Source organism: Geotrypetes seraphini, chromosome 3 (genome assembly GCF_902459505.1).
Source record: "Geotrypetes seraphini chromosome 3, aGeoSer1.1, whole genome shotgun sequence".
NCBI lineage: Eukaryota > Metazoa > Chordata > Amphibia > Gymnophiona > Dermophiidae > Geotrypetes > Geotrypetes seraphini.
Genome location: NC_047086.1, coordinates 116,926,203 through 116,952,175, shown reverse-complemented (window position 1 = coordinate 116,952,175; position 25,973 = coordinate 116,926,203).

The window sequence follows — 25,973 nt, the reverse complement described above, 5'->3', positions numbered from 1 at the left end:
TTTTCACTCAGAGAATAGTTAAGCTCTGACATGCGTTGCCAGAGGTTGTGATAAGAGCGGATAGCGTAGCTGGTTTTAAGAAAGGTTTGGACAATTTCCTGGAGGAAAAGTCCATAGTCTGTTATTGAGAAAGACATGGGGGAAGCCACTGCTTGGATCGGTAGCTTGGAATGTTGCTACTCCTTGCGTTTTGGCCAGCTACTAGGAATCTGGATTGGCCATCGTGAGAACGGGCTACTGGGCTTGATGGACCATTGGTCTGACTCAGTAAGGTTATTCTTATGTTCTCTTTCATTCTACTATACATTATATTTTTATTCTATCATTGTCACACTATCTATTGTGCTACATTCTCATGCTATGCCCACTACACGTTTGCCATCCCATGTCTACCACGCTAGGTTTTATCTTGTAACATATCATACTAGGTTAGCCACACTTGTATACTGTATCTACAATGCTATGCTTCCCATGTCATGTTTTGTATATATAATGCTACGTTTGCCAAGCTGTTAACCACAATTGTAATATAATGTTTGTCATTCTATGTCTGCCATGCTATGTTTTGTCATAAAATGCTTGTTATGCTATGTCTCACCATAACATGTTAAGTTGTGTTTTGCCATGCTATGTTGACTGTTTTGTCATCTCTGTCAGACAATGTCTTACCATGCCATGTTTGCCAACACCTTGTATAAAAACACCTTAATATATATGTAAGCTTGTAACTCATTCTGAGCTCCCCTGGGAGGACGGGATATGAAACCAAATAAATAAATAAATAATTTTGTGGTTAACCATTATGCATTGTTAATATAGATTATATTGTGTATCTATATATGAAAAATGAATGGAAAAAATTGTATTACAATTAGTACTATTATTATGGGGTGGGGTCTGGGGTGGAGCATGGGCAAAGTCTAGCATGCATTTGTGTTGAGAGACTTGTTTTTGACTGTCACACGAGTGGAGATGCCAGAAAGGACAATAGCACGTCTGGATGAAGTCATAGCTTTAATGAAGAATTTCAGACTCAACAAACCCGTGTTTCTGCCAGCAGGCCTACATCAGGAGTCTCTCATCAAAGAGAATGTGTATGTATGTATAAGTGATTTTCCGAAATGAGAAACATACAAAAACATATGTCTCCTTTCAATATAGCTTGAATGATCTTGAATGCATAAATAAAAGAACCACTTCAGTAAGCAAGTCCAAACGTGCTCTTGTAATAGAATAATTGTGCTAAAATGCACACAAAAAGAAAATCAAGCCTTCGATTAGCAGCAATATTCAGACTGATAACCAGTTAACTAAGTGGCAAAAGTAAGGGCAGCATAACACAGTCCTCTTCACCAGAGCATTTAGTTTATATACTTTAGGCTTCCAATATTCACTCAGATGTTTATTCAAAATGATCACTGCCTGTCCTTGACTAGATAATGAAAAGAAAAAAAAACCAAAACAACTTACCAACAAACTGGGTAGTATAGCATGCAGGAATATTACATTGCTTCACTTTAGCATGACCTTTTCCTGAAATAAGCTGTTTCTTTATAAGCAGAACCTGTGCTCTGCAACACAGGCACTGTCAGGGAAAAACTTGTAACAGCCCAGCATGTAGAGAAGTTTAATTCAGAGCCAACGTTATGGTTAAGTGCAGAGATTCTAAGCACGTTTCCTTCTGAAACGTTGTTGTAGCAACTACACACTGCTGTGAGAGAGGAAGGTGATTGCCTAGCCTGGCTGCTAGCAGGGAAAACCTTACAAACATTTGTTTGAATCAAAATCAATGCTTTAAGGCAACATTCAAAGTCCAGAATTCTAGGAGAGGAAAACTAAACTCTCCTCAAAAAGGTATCCTCTATGGGGGAAAAAATTGGGAAAATCTCTCCTTCAGAATCACAGGGCTTTGGAATAACCTTACTACCCCACTACGGAACCAGGTTGTAGAATGAATCGTCTGAGTTTCCATTGTTTCCTATGGGAAAATTTGCTTTCATATAAGAGTCCTTTGGATTACAAGCATGCTTCTGGAATAAATTATGCTCGCAAACCAAGGTTTTACTGTATCTTTTTGGCGGTGTAAGAAGTTGTGTAAAGGAGATAGTTACTGATGTGTTCTGGCAATTCAAGGGAATCAATTATACTTTGGAATATGTTTATTGGAGTAAAATCTTTTTCTTTTTTTTTTTTTTTAATCTTTATTGATTTTCAAACTTCGATAGTGCAATACAAATGGTAAATCAGAAAACTATTGGAGTAAAATCTTGATTTTCATGAATATTTGATTTATAACTTTGGTTATAAATTTAAGGGTTAAGATACTTTTGTGGGTGGGATAGAACAGGAAAATTTCAATTATTCTTTGATATATTTGAGTAGCTAGTGTCACAGTGTTTATTGTTGTGTGTGTTTTGTGTTTTTTTTGCCAAATAGGGATATAGGGTTTTGCTTCCTTTGGGTTTTTGTAGTTAGGGAGTAGGTATCGTGAAAGAAGCTGTTCTGGGCCAGAAAAGGAAGAAAGGTACCCAATGGAGAAATAAAAGGACTGGATACTCACCTGTTTTGCTGGGGAAGAAATCCTGTCTGCGTAAATCAGTGAGAAAAATTTTGGGGCAAGTATTGATAATAAATAAACTACCTTGAGACAAATACTGATAACAAATAAACTATTCTTGTAACATTTATTTTGCTTTCACTTGTTATTTTTTTGGTGAAGGTTTATTTTAAATGTACATCTGTTTCCTGCCTGCAGAGAGAAACCCTTGGCTATATTTAAAAGTGAGTCTCTCAGATAGGAACCAGCTTACACAGTCAAGCACTGACAATGACATTGATCCTGATTTTAAACCATGTACGTCTGGTGAGCCTCATCTTATAACACAGTCAGAATTAAATGACCTGGTCAGGGACTTTGGTTTCTCAAAAGCAAAGAAGAATTATTAGGTTCAAGACTGCAGGGATGGTATTTGCTCTCGCCAGGTACAAACATTTCTGTCTTTTGAAGCCGCCAAGACGATTTAACAGATTTCTTTGCACCTCTGTATCTGCATTGACATTGAAGGATTGTCAATGCTTTGGGTTGTACACATGACCCACAGGAGTGGCTTTTTTATTGATTCCTCAGTGTTAAGCCTCAAGGCTGTTTTGCTACACAATGGCAATGTCTACCTGTCAATACCTATTGGCTATGCTGCACACATGAAATAAACATATGAAAACATGGAACTGATGTTAAAGCATATCCAGTTCACAAAGTACAAGACAAGAGATTTGAAGATCTGTTAGTTAAGCCTGGAAAGCATTCATTGAGCCTTTTAGTTAAGCCTGGAAAACAGTCATTGATAATTTTCTTGGTAGTTACAGAGCACCAAACTATATTCAACTGGTTGACAAACTTCTTAGAGCATACAAAACCATGAACTGCAACATGTCACTGAAGATGCACTTTCTCCATTCACACTTAGACTTCTTCCCTGCAAATCTTGGCACAGTCAGCAATGAATATGGTGAAAGGTTTCACCAGGACATTGCCACTATGGAAAAAAGATATCAGGGTAACTAGAATCCATCAATGCTGGCTGACTATTGTTGGATACTGCAACAAGATGCACCGGACACTGAGTACAAATGAAAATCAGCAGGAAAACAATTTTAGTCACGGCAAACTATCACAGCGTATCAGAAACTTTGTGCGTTAAAACATATTATAGTCAATTATGGATACCATCATGTTTCTTAAAATTCCTATGTGATACAGTCAGTGGGAAATTATATTTGTGTATATTTTGAAGAGGTCTATCAAAATCATCAGTTTGTTTTAAGGAAGCAAAATATTTTGAAAATTTTTTTGTCCAGTCCAGTGATATCAGATGCCAGTCACATAGTATTTTCTTCGGAATACCTTCTATTTCTAAGCGTGGGAAAGTGCAGCAATTGTGCTAGTAAAATTTTTAAAGATATGATTTAAAGTTTAGTCCTTTGATGTGATGCTTGTTGGTAATCCTCTGTTTTATCTTTGAAAAAGTTTCTGTTAAGTTTATCTGTATAACTGTCTATAATTTCCAATTTATCAGAGTTTATACCCTCACATTCATTCTGGGGATTTAATGCAGTGGAAATAAACATTACATTACATTAGTGATTTCTATTCCGCCATTACCTTGCGTTTCAAGGCGGATTATATTATTACAGTTTACAGGTATTGGGTCGATTGGAGATACATAAGAAGTAGTCTGGAACTTTATTAAGATGGTAAGGATCAGGGAGTGTTACAGGTGATGCTTGGGTAAAGTCTGGTTGTGTTAGTTTAGTTTAATGTATTTTTTGGAATACCGTATTTTCACTCATATACCACGCACCCGTGTAAAATGCGCACATGGGTATAGCACGTGGGAAACTGTAATTTATGTAAATAAATTTTTATATACCGCGCACACCCGTATACCGCGCATGCCGCCCCGACTCTCCCGTCGCCGCCCGACTCTCCTTTCACCCGCACCAACTCTCCTCTGGCCACCCCGACTCTCCTTTCGCCCGCCCCGACTCTCCTTTCACCCGCCCCGACTCGCCTCTCCCCCTTGAAGTTCTGTTCCCACCCTGAAAGCCTGATGCCCCCCCCCGACATCCGATTCACCCACCGCAGGACTGCTCGCACCCCCACCCCGAAGGACCGCTCGCATGCACCCGCACCCCCACCCCGAAGGACCGCTTGCACCCCCACAGCCTCCCAACCCCCCCCCCATCATGTAGAAGCTCCTACTGTTGTCCTGCTGCTTCCTCTGCTGGCGGGTCCCAGCCCTTCTGTGAGCCCTGCATCTGCGCTGCTTCCTCTTCCGGCGGTCCTGCCCTTTCTCTGACGTCAGAGAAAGGGCGGGACCGCCGGAAGAGGAAGCAACGCAGACGCAGGGCTCACAGAAGGCCCGGGACCGCCGGCAGAGGAAGCAGCAGGACAACGGTAGGAGCTTCTACATGATGGGGGGGTCGGGAGGCTGTGGGGGTACGAGCGGTCCTTCGGGGTGGGGGTGCGAGCAGTCCTGCGGGGTGAATCGGACGTCAGGGGGAGGAACTATGTAAAAAAAAAGTTGTAAAACGCGCTCACGCATATAACGCGCATGGTTATGCACAGTTTGTAAAATCATGTATAACGCGCGCGTTATATGCGTAAAAATATGGTAGTAGGGTTTTTGTTTCATTTTTGAAGGTTTTGAACTTCAGGTAGAGCGGTATATCAAATTTTTAAATAAGCATAAACAAGCCAAGCCAGAACAATAAATGCCTTTATGAGTATGGTTCAGAAATTATAAAGATTACACACTTTAGAAATAAAATGGGTGTATTATTAAAGTATGCTACGGTTTTGCACTTAGCATACTTAACAGCAAAAATTAATGTGCAGTAAGTGCAAAGGCTGCGTGGTAATTTCAAGGGCCTGCCCAGCATGTCCTCTGCAGTTATCATATGGAATTGTTCATTAGCCTTTGAGGGCCTTGAAGATCAGACATAGAGTTTTAAAATGTTTTATTGTGTATTGTGATGGCATTGTTATGTATTGAGTACATAAGCACAACTACATCCTTATCTCCATTATCATCCTTATCTCCATTATCATCCTTATCTCCATTCCCACAGTTAAATTTCAGGCCCAGGGTTGGATTAAAGGGTAGGTCCAATAGACACATGCCTCATGCCTGAAAACATCAGGGGGGCCCACCAGCATTAGGGGAAGGCAAACAGGACAGCTGCCTGAGCCCCTCTGTCTGGGCATCTCTTCCCCTTCCCCCTCACCTTCGTGGCGCTTTCCTCTCTGAGGGGCACTGAAGCAACAGCCATTCTCACTAGCTGCTCGTGGGCAGCTGCCGCAAACGGGAAAGGGACTGGGACTTGAATACTGCCTTTCTATAGTTTTACAACCACACTCAAAGCAGTTTACATACAGGTACTTCAAGCATTTTCAAAGCTTCTCCTCTGATGCAATCTGACAGAAACCGGAAGTCACATCAGAGGAAAAGCTTCAGGGGAGCCGTGCACATGCAACTTGTGAGAATGGCTACCCCATCAGGGACCGTCTGAGAGAGAGAACTTTGGTTTTAGAAAGTGTCCGCAAAGGTGAGTAAAAGGGATGGAGATGGCCATGGAAGAGGTTGAGTGGCACTTTAGGTTTAGGTAGACAGACACAGAATGGAAGTGTGGGGTATGAGAGAGGGGGAGGCTGAATGGAAGGGTGGGGGTGAGAGAGGGGAATGCTGAATAAAAGTGTGGGGGAGAGGATGGAACAGACATTGAATGGAAGGTGGGTAAGAGAGGGAAGCAGACAGTGGAAGTAAGTGGAGAGGAGAAAGAAAAAAGGGCACATACTGGATTGGGGGATAAGAATAGAGTTAGATACTGGAAGGGGTGAGGGAAAGAGATGGCAAGCTGTAGGTAGACACAATGAAAGAGGAAAACTGAGGACTGAATAGTAAGAAAGAATTTAGACAGAGGCAGAAAATAAATTGACAAGGAAGACCAGAGAAGAAAAGGAGGAAAGGAGAGGAGAGAGAGATGCTAGAGCATAGGGAGAAGGGGAGGAGACAGATACCAGACCCGGGAGGCAAGGGGAGAGAAGAGAAGAGACCAGTAGGGACAGAGCTTGGCAACAGGTAGCAGAGAGGGGTCATACTTTGCAGACTCATCAGAGCAGAGGTGACCAGGAAGTACAGCAGTGAAACAAAAGACTCTATCATAAATGAGAGGAAAAGGAAGGAGGTCTTAGGAGAAAAGACCGCTGGCAGTGAAGCTTAGACAGGTAAGCAAGAGTGGCTGCAGCATCCACAAGACTACATTGCACAAAATACTTGCTCACACACCCTAGAAGGAAATGACTACAGCATTAAAGTTCTATGGAATGAAAATAACATTAAGGGCTCCTTTTACTAGTGGCGTACCTAGCATATGTGACACCCGGGGCCCATCATTTTTTGACACCCCCCCCCCGGTGACAGGTCAAAAGCGCGTGACGACAAAGGTGCACCACAACCCAGCGCAGACAACTGAGCGCAAGGCAGAAGCGCGCCGAAGAAAAACAGTATTTTAAAGGGCTCCGACATTATACTGAAAACTTCACTTTTTCCCTAAAAAAGAGGGAAAAAGTTAAGTTTCCAGTAAATGAGGGGGTTACAACCCCCCAAACCCCCCACAACGCCGGCGCGTTCTCTATTAAGTAAAGTGGGGGGCTTCCCCACCAACACCCCCCCATCGAAGCCCCTTAAAATACTGTTTTTCTTCGATGCGCTTCCGCCTTGCGCTCAGTTGTCTGCGCTGGGTTGTCGGCGCGCCTTTGTCATCGCACGCTTTTGACTATGAATCCCCCCTATCTATATGAAACATATGATTTTTAGTAACAATCCATATAACGCACAAGAGTGTACCTAGGAAAAGGCAGCATCTTAAACACTGCAGTGAGCAATAGAACACCAACACATATATTGCAAAACTAAACAAGCCAGATCCCGCACAGTCAATTGATCCTGCAGTCAATGCCACCTGAAAACTATGTTTTTTTCATACACACAGAACAGAGTTACACCCTTGCCCAATATGGAATAATCTCAAACTAAAAATAGAAATATGTAGACTAAAGTTAAACTGAACCGCCAAGAAACCAGACCCTGGATACAATGCAACCAGTGGCGTACCTAGGGTATGTGGCACCCGGGGCCCATCATTTTTTGACACCCCCCCCACCCACCCTCCATGTAAAAAATATTTTTTGTAATAACCATGAAACGGTATAAATTGTCAGAATAGAAACAGGGAGTGAAAATATTCTTTTATTGAACCTCATATATGTAACCTTCGGGACAGTAAGGGAATTTTTCAAGTACCTTTCTTATTTCTAATCTTAATGTATATTTTCTGTAAACCGCTTAGAACCTAACGGATGTAGCGGTATATAAGAAATAAATAACATAACATAACCATTATTCCAAACATAACATAACATAAATTATGTCTGAATTGTCATGACATCAGAAGTACGTATGGAGTAGTTGCAGGAGATGCTTGGGACAGTTCTGATTGTGTTAGTTCAGTTTTATGTGTTTTTTGAATAGAAGGGTTTTTTTTTTCTTTTTTGAAGGTTTTGTAGTCTGTGGTTGAGGTCAATAGGTTGTAGAGTTGGGGGTCGAGTGTGAGGAGGTTGTCGAACAGTTTTTTTCTTTTGACGTTTTTGGTGGAAAGTTGTGTGAATGGTGTGCGATTTCTCCTATGTCTGGTTGAGGTGGATTTAATTATTTAGCTGAAGAAATTAGTTACCCCCCCATTCCACACACATTAATTCTCTTCCATTTTTGTTCCCATTATAAAAAACACTGATAAGTTCCCAGAAAAAAAATACATTAAAATAAGAAGTGAAAACAAAGGCCCCTACAGATGAGAACATAACATAAGAATAGCCTAACTGGGTCAGACCAATGGTCCATCATGCCCAGTAGCCCATTCTCATGGTAGCCGATCCAGGACACTGGTCAAAACCCAAAGAGTAGTAATGGGGCCTGACAACCTACACCCCAGGGTGCTCAGGGAGTTGTGTGATGTCTTGGCGGAACCGCTATCCGCACTCTTCAATCTCTCCCTTAGTACAGGTAACGTCCCGTTGGACTGGAAAATGGCTAACGTCATTCCACTTCATAAGAAAGGCTCCAAGATGGAGACAGCAAACTACAGACCGGTGAGTCTCACATCAATAGTGAGCAAACTAATGGAAACTCTAATCAAATGCCAATTGGATACGATCATGAACGAGGAGAATCTACGGGATCCCCGTCAACATGGATTTACTAAGGGGAGATCCTGCCAATCCAACCTGATTGGCTTCTTTGACTGGGTGACGAGAAAGCTGGATGTTGGGAGTCCCTGGACATCATATACCTGGACTTCAGCAAAGCATTCGATAGCGTACCACATCGCAGGTTGCTGAGCAAGATGAGTTCTATAGGATTGGGCGACACGTTGACGAAATGGATTGGGAACTGGCTTGAGGGTAGGCTTCAGAGGGTAGTGGTGAATGGCACCCCCTCCGAAACGAAGGAGGTGATCAGTGGAGTGCCACAGGGCTCTGTCCTGGGCCCGATCCTGTTCAAAATCTACATAACAGACTTGGCAGAAGGGCTCCGAGGTAAAATAACATTATTCGCTGATGACGCCAAACTAAGCAATGTAGTGGCCAAGAGTACAACAGACAAAAATTCAATGCCCGACAACATGATGCACGACCTACTACTACTGGAGCGCTGGTCTAGGTCCTGGCAACTCAGCTTCAATGCCAAAAAATGCAAAGTCATGCACCTGGGCAGCCAAAATCCATGCAAGACTTACACTCTAAATGGCGAGATCCTAACAAGAACTGAAGCAGAACGTGACTTAGGGGTGATCGTCAGTGAGGACATGAAAGCTGCCAATCAAGTGGAGCAAGCTTCCTCCAAAGCAAGGCAAATCATAGGTTGCATACGCAGGAGTTTCGTCAGCCGTAAGCCTGAAGTCATTATGCCATTGTATAGATCCATGGTGAGACCACACCTGGAGTACTGTGTGCAATTTTGGAGGCCGCATTACCGAAAAGATGTGCTGAGACTAGAGTCGGTCCAGAAAATGGCCACCCGGATGATCGCGGGTCTCATGGATCTCCCGTACGAGGAAAGGCTGGATAAGTTACAGCTCTACTCACTCGAGGAACGCAGAGAGAGGGGAGACATGATCGAGACGTTCAAGTATCTCATGGGTCGCATCGAAGTGGAAGAAGATATCTTCCTTCTCAAGGGTCCCACGGCAACCAGAGGGCACCCGTGGAAAATCAGGGGAGGGAAACTGCACAGTGACACCAGGAAATTCTTTTTCACTGAAAGAGTGGTTGACCGCTGGAACAATCTTCCACTTCAGGTCACTGAGGCCACCAGCGTGCCTGATTTTAAGGCCAAATGGGATAGACACGTGGGATCTATTCACTGAGTTAGGTGGGGAAGGGTCATTGCGTTGGGCAGACTAGATGGGCCGTGGCCCTTATCTGCCATCTATTTCTATGTTTCTATGTTTCTATGTAACACCAGCTCTGGCAGGATACACATTTCAAATCTGACATATTGTAATCACAAAACAGAAAATAAAATTAATTTTTCTATCTTTTGTTGTCTGGTTATTTTTCAAATCTTGTTGGTCCCAGGCTCTGATTGTCTTCTGATAACTTGCTTGCCAGGGTCTCCTTCTTTCTTCATGCTAACCATCTATCTGCCATCTCTGTCCTCCCTTTCCATTTCCCTTCCCTCCCTAGGAAGTCTGGTATCTTTCCTTTTTTTCATCTCCCTCCACAGATCCACCTTTTCTTAACTACCCTTTCATCCGGCATCTCTCCCTCTCCTTCCCCACCACCCCAGGGCCCACCATCTCTCCCTTTCTTTTCCCAATTACCCTCCTATCCAGTATCTCTATCCCTCTTCCAAACCATCCCTTGTGTCCAATTTCTCTCCCTTTCTGTTCCTTCCCTCCCTAAATCCCATGGTCCATCATCTCTCTCCCTCTCCTCTATTTTCAGACCCATTATTTCTTCCCCCCCAAAGTCTGGCATATGCACATCTCTTTGAACACCCCCCTTTCCTCTGTGTACTTCTACACCAGGATCCCCCCCAAAGGCCAGTCCCCCCCCCCCATTGAAGGCCTGCACCCCCCCGAAGGCCTGCACCCCCTTAAAGGCCTGTCCCCCCCCCCTTGAAGGCCTGTCCCACCCCCTTGTAGGCCTGTCCCACCCCTTAAAGGCCTGCCTGCCTGTCCCCCTTGAAGGCCTGCCTGCCTGTCCCCCCCGAAAGCCTGTCTCCCCCCATGAAGGCATGTCCCCCCCTTTAAGGCCTGCATCTCCCCCTGAAGGCCTGCACCCCCCTTGAAGGCCTGCAACCCCAAAGGCTGCACCCCCTTGAAGGCCTGTCCCCCACCCTTGAAGGCCTGTCCCACCCCCTTGAAGGCCTGTCCCACCCCCTTGTAGGCCTGTCCCCCCTTAAAGGCCTGCCTGCCTGCCTGTCCCCCCCTGAAAGCCTGTCTCCCCCCATGAAGGCATGTCCCCCCCCTTTAAGGCCTGCATCTCCCCCTGAAGGCTTGTCCCCCCCTTAAAGGCCTGCACCCCCCCAAAGGCTGCACCCCCCAGAAGGCCTGCACCCCCCCAGAAGGCCTGCACCCCCCCCCCCCGAAGGCCTGCACCCCCTTGAAGGCCTGTCCCCTCCTTGAAGGCCTGTCCCACCCCCCTGTCCCCCCCTTTAAAGGCCTGCCTGCCTGTCCCCCCCTGAAAGCCTGTCTCCCCCATGAAGGCTTGTCCCCCCTTTAAAGCCTGCATCTCCCCCTGAAGGCTTGTCCCTCCCCTTGAAGGCCTGCACCCCCCCAAAGGCTGCACCCCCCCAGAAGGTCTGCACCTCCTTGAATGCCTGTCCCCCCCCCCTGTCCTCCCCTTAAAGGCCTGCCTGCCTGTCCCCCTCTTGAAGGCCTGCCTGCCTGTCCCCCCGAAAAGCCTGTCTCCCCCCATGAAGGCTTGACCCCCACCTTTAAGGCCTGCATCTCCCCCTGAAGGCCTGCCTGCCCGCCTCACCCCAAAGGACCGCTCGACCCCCCCTCCCACCCCCCATCCAGACGTCCGGTTCTTCCCCTCTGGCCTCCCCGCACCATTTAGAGTAGAAGCAGCCTGCAGCAAGATCGCAATATCAGTGATCTTGAGCTGCTTGTGCTGTCCTCCACCGCGGACCCGCCCCCCTCCTCTGACGTCAGTGGAGGAGGCGGGACCGCGGCGGAGGACAGCATGAAGCAGCGCAAGATAGCTGACATCGCGATCTTGCAGCAGGCTGCTTCGGTACTCTTAATGGTGCGGGGAGGCCAGAGAGGAAGAACCAGACGTCGGGGGGGGGGACGGACGCAGGAGCACCCCCTCAGGACTCGCACCAGGGCGGACTGCCCCCCGCCCCCCCCTTGGTACGCCACTGAATGCAACACCACAAAAACAGTAACACATGTCCTCTAATACAGTGCAAAATATAAAGACAGTAGATGTAAATTTGAAAAAACTGATATATAACTATCACCACTTTACAAATTAACAAATAAAAATAAAACAAATAATGAGAAATAAAAAAATACCATTTTATTGGACTAATCCCCGTAAGCTCGGTCCCCATCCCCGCAAACCACCTGATTTCATCCACACAAGCCTTGAATTGTTTTATTTTGAACCTATTATATTAAAGTATAAAAAGAAACAATATTCTGTACAATTGCCAATTTATAAATCAGCGTCTTCTCCCCACACTCTCTTCCCCATTTCCCTTCAGCGTCCTCAGTCCACTCTCTCTCCACTTTCCTTCAGCGCATGCACATAAAAACAAGCAAGTAATTTTATATCATTTTCATTCTATTCATTCATAGAAATTAAAGTCTAAATAATGCCAGTCACATAACAAAACATGATTTTACAAAATAATTCCCTGCACAGTCAAGCCTGCAAGGATTACTAGATATCTTTCAGCAGCTCCCCTCCTCCCACCCTTATCTTTGTGGCCAAGTGAAAATGATCTACCAACAATAAAATTTTAAAAACACAAAGCACACTGTACGCAGAGAAAATGTTAATTATCATTTATATTCCGTGGGTTTTCAAAGAGGTCAAGGCAGATGACTTTATGCAATGTCACCTCAGTAGCAACTATACAAAAATAGGCAAATATACCCCCTCCCTTTTTACTAAACCGCGATAGTGTTTTTTAGCGCAGGGAGCTGCACTGAATGCCCTGCTCTCGATGCTCATAGGCTCCCTGCGCTAAAAAACGCTATTGCGGTTTAGTAAAAGAGGGCCATAGTGCAAAATATAGACAGCATATATAAATTCTCAAAACGGACACATTTTGATCACTAAATTGAAAATAAAATCATTTTTCCTACCTTTGGTAATTTCATCAGTCTCTGGTTGCACTTTATATTTCTGACTGTGCATCCAATATTTCTTCCCTTCTTTCAGCCTCCTGTATGCTTCCTCTCCTCCAGACCTCATTCCCTCCCCCAAATTTTTCTTTGTTTCACCCTGCCCCCTTCTTTCTTTTTCTCTCTCTCCATACCTCCTTTATTTCTGTATGTCTATCTTTCTCTCTCTCTCCGTGCCCTATTTCTTCCTTTGTTTCACCCTGCCCTCTTCTTTCTCTCTCCATGCCCTCTTTCGTTCTGTATGTCTGTCTTTCTCTCTCTCTCTCTCTCCGTGCCCCATTTTTCTTTGTTTCACCCTGCCCCCTTTCTTTCTTTCTGACTCCCTGTCCCCCCTTTCTTTCTTTCACCCTGCCCTCCCCTCCCCCATGTAACCACCATTGGGAAAATGGTGCCACTGCCACTGGGGAATAGGTTGCCACTGCCACCATCGGGAACAGGCCAGCACCGAGTTCACCCTGCTTCTCTTCCCCGCGGGGCCGACCAACTCTCACTGCCCGACGTCAATTCTAACGTCGGAGAGGACGTTCTGGGCCAGCCAGGCAGCGACTCCCACCCCGGTATGCCACTATCTGTACCTCACTCCCTCCCTATGACCAAAAATTCTCCTTTCTTCCATTCCCCGTGTACACAACCATCTCTTTCCCTTCCTTCCTCTCTCCCAAGTCCATGCCTTCTGTGTCCAAAAACGCATTCCCTCCCCCACCTCAGCAAAAACGCATTCCCTCCCCCACCTCAGCATCTTTTTCCCTCCCTTCCTCTCTCCCATGCCTTCTGTGTCCAAAAATGCACTCCCTCTCCCCTTTTGTGTTCCGCGTTTGTCTCCTAGCCCTCATCTTAGCAACTTTCTCAGCCAAATACAACTGGAGCCGCAAGGCTCGTCTTGTGTTCCTACCTGCCCTGCCGCGCACACATAGCCAACCGGAAGCCTTCCCCGATGTCAGCGCTGATGTCGGAGGGAGGGCTTAAGCAAAGCCCTCCCTCCCTCCGACGTCAGCGCTGACATCAGGAAGACTTCCGGTCATAGAAACATAGAAATAGACTGCAGATAAGGGCCACGGCCCATCCAGTCTGCCCACCCCAAAGACCCTCCCCTACCTTTCTTTGTGAATAGATCCCACGTGTCTGTCCCATTTGGCCTTAAAATCAAGCACGCTGCTGGCCTCAATAACCTGAAGTGGAAGACTATTCCAGCGATCAACCACCCTTTCAGTGAAAAAGAATTTCCTGGTGTACCCATGCAGTTTTCCGCCCCTAATTTTCCATGGATGTCCCTTGTTGCCACTGGACCCTTGAAGAAGAAAATATCTGCTTCCATCTTGATGCAGCCCGTGAGATACTTGAATGTCTCGATCATGTCACCCCTCTCTGCGCTCCTCGAGCGAGTATAGCTATAATTTATCCAGCCGTTCTTTGTACGGGAGATCCTTGAGTCCCGAGACCATCCAGGTGGTCATTCTCTGCACCGATTCCAGTCTCAGCACATCCTTACGATAATGCGGCCTCCAGAATTGCACACAGTATTCCAGGTGGGGCCTCACCATTGATCTATACAATGGCATAATGACTTCCGGCTTACGGCTGACGAAACCCCTCCGTATGCAACCTATGATTTGTCTTGCCTTGGATGAAGCTTGCTCCACTTGATTGGCAGCTTTCATGTCCTCACTGACGTTCACCCCTAAGTCTCGTCCTGCTACCGTTCTTGTTAGGATCTTGCCATTAAGGGTGTAAGTCTTACATGGGTTATGGCCGCCCAGGTGCATAACTTTGCATTTTTTGGCATTGAAGTTGAGTTGCCAGTTCCTAGACCAGCGCTCCAGGAGGAGCAGGTCGTGCATCATGTTGGCAGGCATTGAATCTTCGTCCGTTGTGTTTATGCCCACAACATTGCCCAGTTTGGCGTCATCGGCAAATAATGTCATTTTACCTCACAGCCCTTCTGCTAAGTCACTTATAAAGATGTTGAATAGGATCAGCTATGTGTGCGCGGCTATGTGTGCGCGGCAGGGCAGGTAGGAACACAAGACGAGCCTCGCGGCTCCAGTTGTATTTAATCTCGCGGGTCCCCTGTCGTCCCCGTTCATCTGTCTTCTGTGCACCCCCTTGGGGCATGCACCCAGGGCGGACCTCCCCCCCCCCCAGGTACACTACTGCCTTTTACAAAGGTGCACTAGTGTTTTTAACACAAGCACTGGATTAGCGCACGCATAGTGCTCTAGCTGAAAATCTACCACCTGCTCAAAAGGAGGCAGTAGCGGCTAGCGCACGTGACAATTTAGCACGCGCTATTCCGCGTGTTAAAGCCCTAGCGCGGCTTTGTAAAAGGAGTCCTAAATGTATCTTAGAGCTATACTATTAACTAGCAAGAAGCTGCTGGAGGCAGAACAATGTATCTAATGGATAATTGGGATGGAAAGTTGTTTCTTCCAGTTTCTCATATGGATATTATGGTTCTATTGTTTGCTGTTCATGTGTGGAGGGGGAGGAGGTAATAATATTTATTTATTAAAAAATGTCTAACCCACTTAAACCTAAGTGGTTTACAAAATACAAATATAATCATCATATCAAGCAAGACATACAGATAGGCAAAACAAGCTCATTTAAAATACTTATAATTAATATCACAACTCAGTTAAAAGTCTTCACATGATCTGTACAAGTTGTTGTTACTTCTAGAAGTATATGCTATTTTGAATATCGACAATAAAATATACTTTGAGAGGGTTCTTTATAGAATTTTTTGAAATAGAAAGAGGGACACGTCAGGGTTGCCCCTTATCCCCTTTATTATTCACAATTTCAATTGAATCCTTAGCTGAATATATTAGCAGTCACCCGGATTTGGGGGTCAAGAACATAGAATTGCATTGTTTGTGGATGTCATTACGGTGTGATCTGCATGAATAGGGTGAGAGTTGATTGGGAGGACCAGGATTAGGACTGAAATCCTTGGCAGAGAGTAAGAGAATATGGGTGAGTGTGGGAGAAGCATGGGGAGACCACACCATGATCGAGATGCACACAGTGAGAGTGGGAATGGCTGGATGAGAGGGAGAAAGTGTTGAAGCTTTAGGGCTGAGAAGACAGTGGAGGACAAAAGGCATAAAACTGATTTCACTATATCCTTACTGGGAAGGAGTAACTTTACACCCAAGACTTTCCCTCTCTCCCTTAGGAAGCAACTCTCTGAAACTGTATAAAAATGTTACAGTATATGCACTAGAGAATGACACGGGGACAAATATATTCCCATCCCCCAGGCACTCATTTTCCCCGTTCCATCCCTGCGAGTTCTTTTCCTCTCTCTGCCTCATTCCGGAAAGCTCTGCCCTCATCTGCACAAGCCTCAAACACTTTAAAATCATAAGTGTTTGAGGCTTGTGTGGTTAAGGAATGGGGCAGGAGCAGGAACAGTGACAAAACTCACAGGGACAGGAAAATTGAGTTCCTGCAGGGATGGGGAAAAATTTGTCCCCATGTCATTCTCTAATATGCACCACTGCAATATACTGTATAAGCCCCCAAACCTGCCTAAATGTTAGGAGTAATGATACCGAATTACACTAGTATTTTAGAACATATTCTAGGCACCCTTGTACCATTTTAGAATAGGCTTTGACCTCACATCTTTGAGGTACCTACATGGAAATCTCTTTTTGTAGGATTGCTCCCATAGAACTCAACATATCAAGAGTAAAACAAAACACTCTAATGTTCCCAAACTTGTACTCTCCAGTGTACTCCATCTTCTCTTCCTAATCACAAAGGTAGATTTCTCATAGCTTGCTTTTCCATTGCTCTACCAAACTAGTTGCCTGTGTAGTCCCTTTAGATGTGGTTGATGGAGTTCTTTCTCTCCCTTTTTGGCTGCCTCTATAGGTCTGTTTCTCATTCATATGAGTAAATCCTCTCTCCCCCTCCCTTTGCTTTGGCTCACTGAAGTTAATGAGTTCACCCTTCTATTGCCATCCATAAATCTAATCTCAAAGTATTCATACCATAGTTTTCCCTGATAACTAAGATAAACCAACAAGCTCCCCAGAAGTTTTCCTAGGTCTGAGGTGGTTTTCACTAAGGGCTTCAGGCACTGCTCACCATGCTCTGCTGGCTCTGCTTGTGAGCAAGTCCATGTCTGCCCATCACAGTATGTATAGTTTGGAATAGTGATTCCCAAACCTGTCCCAGGGGAATGCCAGCCAGTCAGGTTTTCAGGATAACTACAATGAATATTTATGAAATTGATTTGGATATACTGCCTCCTCGGCATTCAATTCTATCGCATGCATATTTATTGTGGAAATCCTAAAAACCTGATTGGCTGGGGTTCCCCCAGGACAGGTTTTTGGAATCACTGGTTTAGAATAAAAGAGAAGGGAGACATGATAGAGATGTAAATACCTCTATTGCATAAATGTACAGAAAGCAGGCCTCTTTCAATTAAAAAGAAGTTCAAGAATCAAGAGGCATGAGATCAAAGTGATAGAGGATGACTCGGACAGTGCTTCTCAACCCAGTCCCTGGGGCACACGCAACCAGTCAGGATTTCAGGATATCCACAATGAATATAATGGAGATATATTTTCATGCACTGATTCCTTGGTATGCAAATCTATCTCATCCATATTTATTTTGGATATCATAAAAGCTTGACTTGCTGGGGGTGTCCCTAAAACTGGGCTTGGAAGCTTGATCTAAGGAAATATTTATGGAAAGATAGATGCATGGAACAGCTTCCAAATGGAGGTGCTAGAGAAAATAACTATTTGAATTTAAGGAAGCATGAGACAAGCACAGAGGATCTCTAAGGCTGAGGAAGGGATTGTAGAGATTAGTTGTTGGTATGGATGAGCGGACTAGATAAGCTGTGTGATTTTTATTGGCCATCATTGTTTATGGTTCTAAGTTTCAGTTGTAATACAAATTGTCCTGTTTTTTATTTTTTCCTTTAGAAAGGCTTTTTAGAGATCAAGGATTTACAGATCTTGATTATGCAATACCGTGTTTCCCCGATGGTAAGACACTGTCTTATTTTTTTTGGAAGGCCAAAATATGCTCTAGGGCTTATTTTCGGAGGGATGCCTTATTTACCCATGAAGAAGACTACAGTACACAGTTATTGTTGAAAAAAAACAGAATTTTATTACCTGTATTGGATGTTCTGGCCGTGAACAAACTCCTGCAGTCTCCGTTAGGGAGGGATGAGGGAAGCTGCCTGTGTTTCCTTGCGCGGAGTCACGTGCGCGCGCTGCAGTCCTGTCACTTCCTCCTCTTCACTTCATGACGAGGCGCGGCACGCAGCCATGGAGGCAAATACGGTAGACGGAGGGACCACACGGAGTCACCCACCGTACCACCCGATTCGGGTAAGCGCAGGTATCGGTGGGTGGCTTATTTGCGGGGGGGTGCCTTATTTTACATTTTTTTCTAAAAAGGGGGGGCTGTCTTATTTGATGGCCCTGCCTTATCATCGGGGAAACACGGAAGTTATTCATTTCTTAGAATATTGTAATTCATTAATATCAGGGTTAAGATGGCTGTCAATTAATCATTATCAGCTTGCTCAAAGTATGGCCATTGGACTTCTTTATGGGATTCCTTTTCTGCTTTTTTCATTTCTGAGTCTTCTTCTCAACAACTCATTCCCAGAGCATGCCTTTTGTTTCTATATTTAAATCACTGGACTGCTTTATCCATAGGCCTCATTTATAGTCATGATGATCACCATTTAAAATTAAGAAATAGAAGAGTAGCTTAGTTAGGGTTACCAAGTGTCCAGTAAAACCTGGCTATGTCCTCTTAATGGACTGTCCAGGTGCCTGGATGAATTTCTAAAACATTGCAGTTTGTCTAGGTTGTCGTGGCTGCATCTGGAGGACCTCCAAGCATGCATGTATGTAACATGATGATGTGCACATGCTTGTGACATCATCACATCATATCCACACATGCTCAGAGGCCCTCCAGACACAGCTCAGACTTGAGGAAGAAGAGGCAAGGTTTGTGTGGGGCAGGGCTGGGGGCGGAACTGGGTGGGCCATATGTCCTCTTTATTTTAATGAAGAAATCTGGTAACCCTAAGCCTAGTGACAAAAGCCGCAGATTTAGAACTAGTCAAGCCAGGCTTCAAATTTCACAGACACTCCTTGTTATCTTGGGAAAGTTACTTAACCTTCCATTACCTTAGGAAAAATTTTAGATTTTTAGATCTCTGGAGCAAAAAAAATATCTAATGTCCAATTTGCTTGTAACTACTACTGAACAGGCATGAGTTAAAAACAAAAACATTCAGAAGCATTATCCATTGATGGAAAACGGCTGAATATAAATAGGCTTTTGGATTGGTTGGGGGACAAATGTCAGTATGGTGTGTAGGGCTAGTGCTTTTAAACACCATGCTTCAGGAAAAAAAAAACTGTTCAAAGCTTGCATATCTCTGTGAAAACTTGACTAATTTTAATTTGGAATACATCATCCTGAATAAATTTGCAATAAACCTACACTCACCATGGCCACCTCACCTAAATGACATCAATTCACTATCTGCTTCGTCAACTGTTTACTGCTTACTGATTGGGCCCTGCTGCTTCCTGACTGGCAGTCAATTGAGTCGGTTTCTCACAATTTCTTCAAAACATATTCTATGCTTACTCTTTCCTACCTCTTTTCTGAAAACACTTGCACCAGTTTATAAGAACCATAACCTTTCTCAGGATCACATCCTTCTAATGAAAATAATGGTAACTGTTTAAGTTTAAAGCTAAATGGAATCTATGAGTATCATGATGTTAAATGCTAGGTGGTGGTGACAACATTTAGGTCAGGTGGCCAGCATGAGTGTAGGCTTATTGAAAATGTATTTATTCGTTATGCTGATACTAGAGCTTCCACTTTTGCTATTGCGGGAGTGAAATTGTGGAATGGTCATCTAGGTCTCTTATGTCTGTGTGCTAATTGATTGAATTGTAAAAAATTAAGACCTAACTTTTTGCAATTGCATTTTTGTTAGCTCACTTAGAGCTAGATTCTGCAAATAGCAGCATAGTGGATGGCCACCAATGAAAATGCCGCCGATCATGTTACGGTGCCATTTGCAGAATCACAGCTCCCGTTAAAGGAAGGTGTTGGTAATGTAGGTCAGGGTTTACGTTACCAGCCCCTACCTTTAACATAGAATCACACCTAACTATGCCTAAGGTCATTTTCAGCCCAAACCATGCCTTTGATCTTAAGGCGCCACTAGGCACCTTTATAGATGTGATTATGGCAGCTTGTTTGTGGGCACCTATATTTTGCAATGACATTTTAATTTTTTTTAATCGGTGCAATCAATTAGTATGCCAATTAAACCAATTAAGATAGGCAGCAGTAGGGCAATTACCACCATCTAACATATGACACTATTTGTAGTATCTATTCCTTAGTCTGCAGATGGAATGATGTTTAATTGTTTACGAGGATATTGCAGAGATAATTTTTGTGTGTTTTGTTCAATGTTATGATTCATCCTGCTTCTTGTGACCCTGGGCAAGTTATTTAATACTCTACTGCCACAGGTACATTAGTCATATTGTGAGCCCACTGGGACAGATAGGGAGAAATACTTGACTATCTGAATGTTAACCACGTGGAGCGGCATAATAATTAAAAAAAACATCTAAGTCTGTTTTAAGCCTAAGGTGCGAGTTGCCTAAAGTTGGAACCATCCAAAGTCCATTCTTGAAAAATATATGCAAAATATTTTTTTACAAGAATCGTCTATTTTATTTATTTATTTATATACCACTTATATTCTAAGTGGTTTACATTCAGATACTTTATCATATTTTCCTATCTGTCCCAGTGGGATCAAACTCTATCTAGTGTACCTGGGGCAATGAAGGGATTAAGTGACTTGCCCAGGATCAGAAGGAGCAGTGAGGGATTTGAACCCACAGCCTCTACTTGTACATCCAAACATTTGATTTTCCTCCCGTTCTTACTCAGTTAATATGGAAGGATCTAATTCAAAATCTTGGAGAGCCCTTTGTGGTGTTCCCCAGGGCTTTCCATTGTCTTTGCAATCTTATTTAACATCTACATGAGTACTTTGAAATACTATGACTTCAATACTCAGGAAACTCTATTAACATACGCTGATGTCATCTTCATATTACTTGAGGTTGACCCAGATCTTGTTAATCTAACACCCAATATTATCCATTGCATTGCTAAGCCTCGGTTCTGGGCGATGATGGTCCAGATGAAATTCAATGCTGCTAAAACCAAACTCTTATGGATCAGTCCAAAGGTAGATTATCTTCCCTCAGCTGTGACCTTAGACTCAGGAGAATCTCTGAAATTGAGTTTTTCTCGCTAATATTGGATATTGTTATTGATTAATCTCTTATTTTAAGGATCAGCTAAATTTTCTTGTTAAAAAGTGTTTCTTTAGCCTCCGTATCCTGAGAAGCGTGAGAGCGCTCTATCATCACCAAAACTTCTCTATATTGGTTCAGTCTATTATTTTGTCAAGGCTGGATTATTGCAACTCCCAAAGGTCAGTCTGTAGAGACTTCAGTTGATACAGAGTACCGCTGCCAAATTCATTTTTGGTAAGAGTAAATTTGATCACATAACCCCATTGCTCAAGGAATTACATTGGCTTCCAGTGTATCTTAGAATTCAATTTAAGTGTGTTTGCATTGCATTTAAAATTCTCTTTGGCATTTTTATTACTTTGGTTCCTTTAGATTGGAATTTATACAGATCTCATCTCGCTAGGAGTTCAAATAAGTTAAAATTTACATTTCCTTCCCTTAGGGGTAAAAAAAAGAACTTTCAAGAGATTCAGCCACTCTTATTTTCAAACTAACTGAGCTCGGGAATGAGTTACCATTTTCACTTAGAAGCCTAGGCCCCTTCATTTTATTTCTGATAGCTCTAAAAACTTTCTTGTTTACTAAACACTTTGGAAACTAAGCCATTCTAGATTACATTCTTCTTCTAAATTTACATACTATACTTACATTATTGTAAACCGAATAGAGCACCTTTTTGGTTGAAGACCCGGACTATAAAATTAAGTTTTAGTTTAGTTTTAGTTTAAGTCGTCTATCTTTTTATCCCATTCTCATCCAAAAAATTGTCCAAGTCAAAAACACCTAGAACAAGACCTTTTGGATGTGGGAGGGACCAGCATAGTGCTGGACTAGGCACCTAGACATGGCAACACAGTAGTGGGGCACCATAAAGGGCACTGCTGTGAACTTCACAAAAAGGGTGCCACATAAACATCTCACCACAACTCCCTTATAGGTCATGTGAGCCCCCTAAAACACCCCAAAACCTACTATATCCATCTGTCTACCACCCCAATAGCCCTTATGGTTGCAGATGCCACCTATATATGGCAGTACAGTAGGGTTGGGGGGGTTTTGGTGGGTGCACACGTTTCACCATGAATGCAGTGGTTAAAGTAGCTTATGGGCCTGGGTCCTTCTATGATTCACTAGCCCACCCCCTAGACTACTTAAGCCATCTCTGTGCAACTCTACTAGGCTTTCCTATGCCAGGTGCTGATGTTCTGGAGGCAGGTATGTACTTTTTTAAGCTGATATTTATGGGGGTGGTTGGGGTGGGGGGGTCAGTTATCACTGTGAGGGAGGGGCTTTACTTTGTCCCTGCAATTGTTATCTGGTCATTTTTGATACCTTCTGGGCACTTAGAACAGTTTATAAATCACCTAAGTCACAATGTATGAGTTCCGTCTAGGAAGTCTTGTTGAACTTTCGATTATCGCTGCAGGACAATTAAGTCTAGGTCGACCCACATCCCGCCTACCTCCGTTTCTCTTTTCTTTTAGTTTCAGGCAGGGAGGAGAGGTGAGCCGGGGACGCTGAAGGAAGGACTAAGGAGGCAGGCAGATCGGGGTCGCGGCGAGAGTTAGCTCCGCCCACCCCCGCGCGTCACAGGTCGCATCGGCCCGGGCTCCCCCTTAAGAGGAAGGGAGCCAGGACACGAGGCGAGCTGCAGAGGCGCTTCCTGGATTGTTTTTTTGTTGTTTCTCTTTTCTTTTAGTTTCAGGCAGGGAGGAGAGGTGAGCCGGGGACGCTGAAGGAAGGACTAAGGAGGCAGGCAGATCGGGGTCGCGGCGAGAGTTAGCTCCGCCCACCCCCACGCGTCACAGGTCGCATCGGCCCGGGCTCCCCCTTAAGAGGAAGGGAGCCAGGACACGAGGCGAGCTGCAGAGGCGCTTCCTGGATTGTTTTTTTGTTGTTTCTCTTTTCTTTTAGTTTCAGGCAGGGAGGAGAGGTGAGCCGGGGACGCTGAAGGAAGGACTAAGGAGGCAGGCAGATCGGGGTCGCGGCGAGAGTTAGCTCCGCCCACCCCCGCGCGTCACAGGTCGCATCGGCCCGGGCTCCCCCTTAAGAGGAAGGGAGCCAGGACACGAGGCGAGCTGCAGAGGCGCTTCCTGGATTGTTTTTTTGTTGTTTCTCTTTTCTTTTAGTTTCAGGCAGGGAGGAGAGGTGAGCCGGGGACGCTGAAGGAAGGACTAAGGAGGCAGGCAGATCGGGGTCGCGGCGAGAGTTAGCTCCGCCCACCCCCGCGCGTCACAGGTCGCATCGGCCCGGGCTCCCCCTTAAGAGGAAGGGAGCCAACGGCGCCCAGCCGTTCGGCGCACGGCGAAGGCGAGCGGCAAAGGCGCTCGCCTTAGCGAGAGCGCCTTTGCGAGGGAGCCTTGAGAAGGAGCCCAGGCAGCCCAGCAGCAACCTAACTTTAACCTAATTTAAAAAAAAAAAAAAAAAAAAAAAAATTTTCTTCTCTCCACTTTCTTCTTCTCTACCCTTTCAGCTTCTCACTCTTCTCTCTCTCTCTACTCTTTCAACTAGCTGCACGCCGAAAGCCACTCTCAACCACCGAGGGACCGCAGGAGCAAAGAGAAGGATATGGAGGCTACAGGAACCCAGCAGAGCTACCCGGTTTACTGCGTCGAGTGTCATATGTATGACTACCTCCCCTCCGGGAGGCGGGCATACATATGCGGTCGGTGTCAGGAACTGGAAAGCCTGAGGATGGAGGTCGGCAGATTGAGGGTCAAGGTCCAGGAACTGGAGGGTCTGGAGGGACTGCGCGACACAGAGGAGACGAGCTGGTCAACCAAGGACACAGACGGAGCTGGCCTCATTGTGGACCAGGTGAGGGACCTTGAGAGATTCATCGAGGAGGCCTATAGGAAGGCGGGAGGACAGGACCAGCAGCTGCACAGACGGATGTCGGCAGATGAGACCCAGGATCCACAAGGCGACACCGAGGAAGGACCTAGCGGAGGAACCACGCAAGAGGAGGAGACCGTGACTCACCGAGACCCCGAGGGTGAGACACCACACTACACCGAAGACACGGACCTGAGACAGAAGAGGTTGCTGAGGAAAGGGAAGTCTGCTATTGTGGTGGGAGACTCGATCTTGAGAGAGGTAGATAGTCACATAGCTGGAGGAAGGGAGGACCGGCTAGTGACTTGTCTCCCAGGGGCCAAGACACGAGACGTCACTGATAGGATCGAGAGGATCCTGGACGGAGCAGAGGCAGAGGAGACTGTGGTGATAATCCACGTTGGGACAAATGATGTGAGCCGGAGGAACTTCAGCATGGCCACGCTGACTGACCAGTTCAGGGTCCTGGGACGAAAACTGAAGCGGAGTACCCGGAGGATAGCGTTCTCAGAGATCCTGCCTGTACCGAGAGCAGATGCAAAGAGGCAGGCAGACATCCAGGCTGTGAATGCATGGTTGAGGAGATGGTGCCAGGAGGAGGGCTTCCACTTTGTGAGGAACTGGACGTCCTTCTGGGGAAAGAGTAAGCTCTACCGGCGGGACGGCCTGCACCTGAGCACAGAGGGAACTAGACTACTGGCTGCCAATGTGAAGAAGGAGATCGAGAGGGCTTTAAACTGAGGAGAGGGGGAAAGCCGACAGCTGATCTGATGTTGACGCTTCGGACAACAGTATCCAGAACAGATGCTGAACGGGCTGACTGCACGGAGGAAGTAGAGAGACCAGTGGATCTTATGATCAGACAGCGAGGGAAACAACAGGTAAAGGGAGCTTGCTGGGAAGAGACTAAAGGGCATGGAGACACAGGGGGACTGGGTGGCGCGAGGGCGAAAACTGAGGGTATCATAGGGGCTACACAAGGTGAGGGGGATCGAACAGAGGCAGGGGCCCAGGAGGGGGCAAGAAAACCCAGAGGAAAAGCGGGGAAGTGGGGTGGCGGAAATGTGGGGAAGCTGAAAGCAACGAGGGTAAAGGCTGAGGGCAAAGCAGAAGTACAGGGAACAGGAGAGGCGGCCCAGGTGAATGCAGAGGTGGAGAAAAAACAACGGGACCTGCGGTGCTTATACGCAAATGCAAGAAGCCTCATGGCCAAGATGGGTGAACTAGAGGTCGTGGCCAAGGGGGAAGACCTAGATATAATTGGAATTACAGAAACATGGTGGACAGAGCAGAATCAATGGGATGTGGCGCTACCGGGGTACAAGCTCTACAGGAGAGACAGGACCCACAAGAAAGGGGGAGGCATAGCACTATATATAAAAGACTCTATCTACTCGGTCGGGATGGATATGGCAACGAAGGCAGAAGGGCTGGAATCGCTATGGGTCAAATTGCCGGGAAACAAGGGTGCAGACATAAAACTGGGGCTGTATTATCGCCCACCTGGTGCGCCGGAAGGAGTCGGACACGACTTGGAAGCTGAACTGAGACAGGAGTGCAGGACTGGAAGTGTAACAGTGATGGGGGACTTCAACTACCCGGGGATAGACTGGAGTACGGGTCACTCCAACTGCACTAGGGAAACAGGATTTGTAGAAGCTGTGAGGGACTGCTTTATGGAGCAACTGATCAGGGAACCGACGCGGGGGAGTGCTACTCTTGACCTCATCCTGAACGGATTAGGAGGGCCTGCAAGAGGGGTAGAAGTGGGAGGACCACTAGGCAACAGTGACC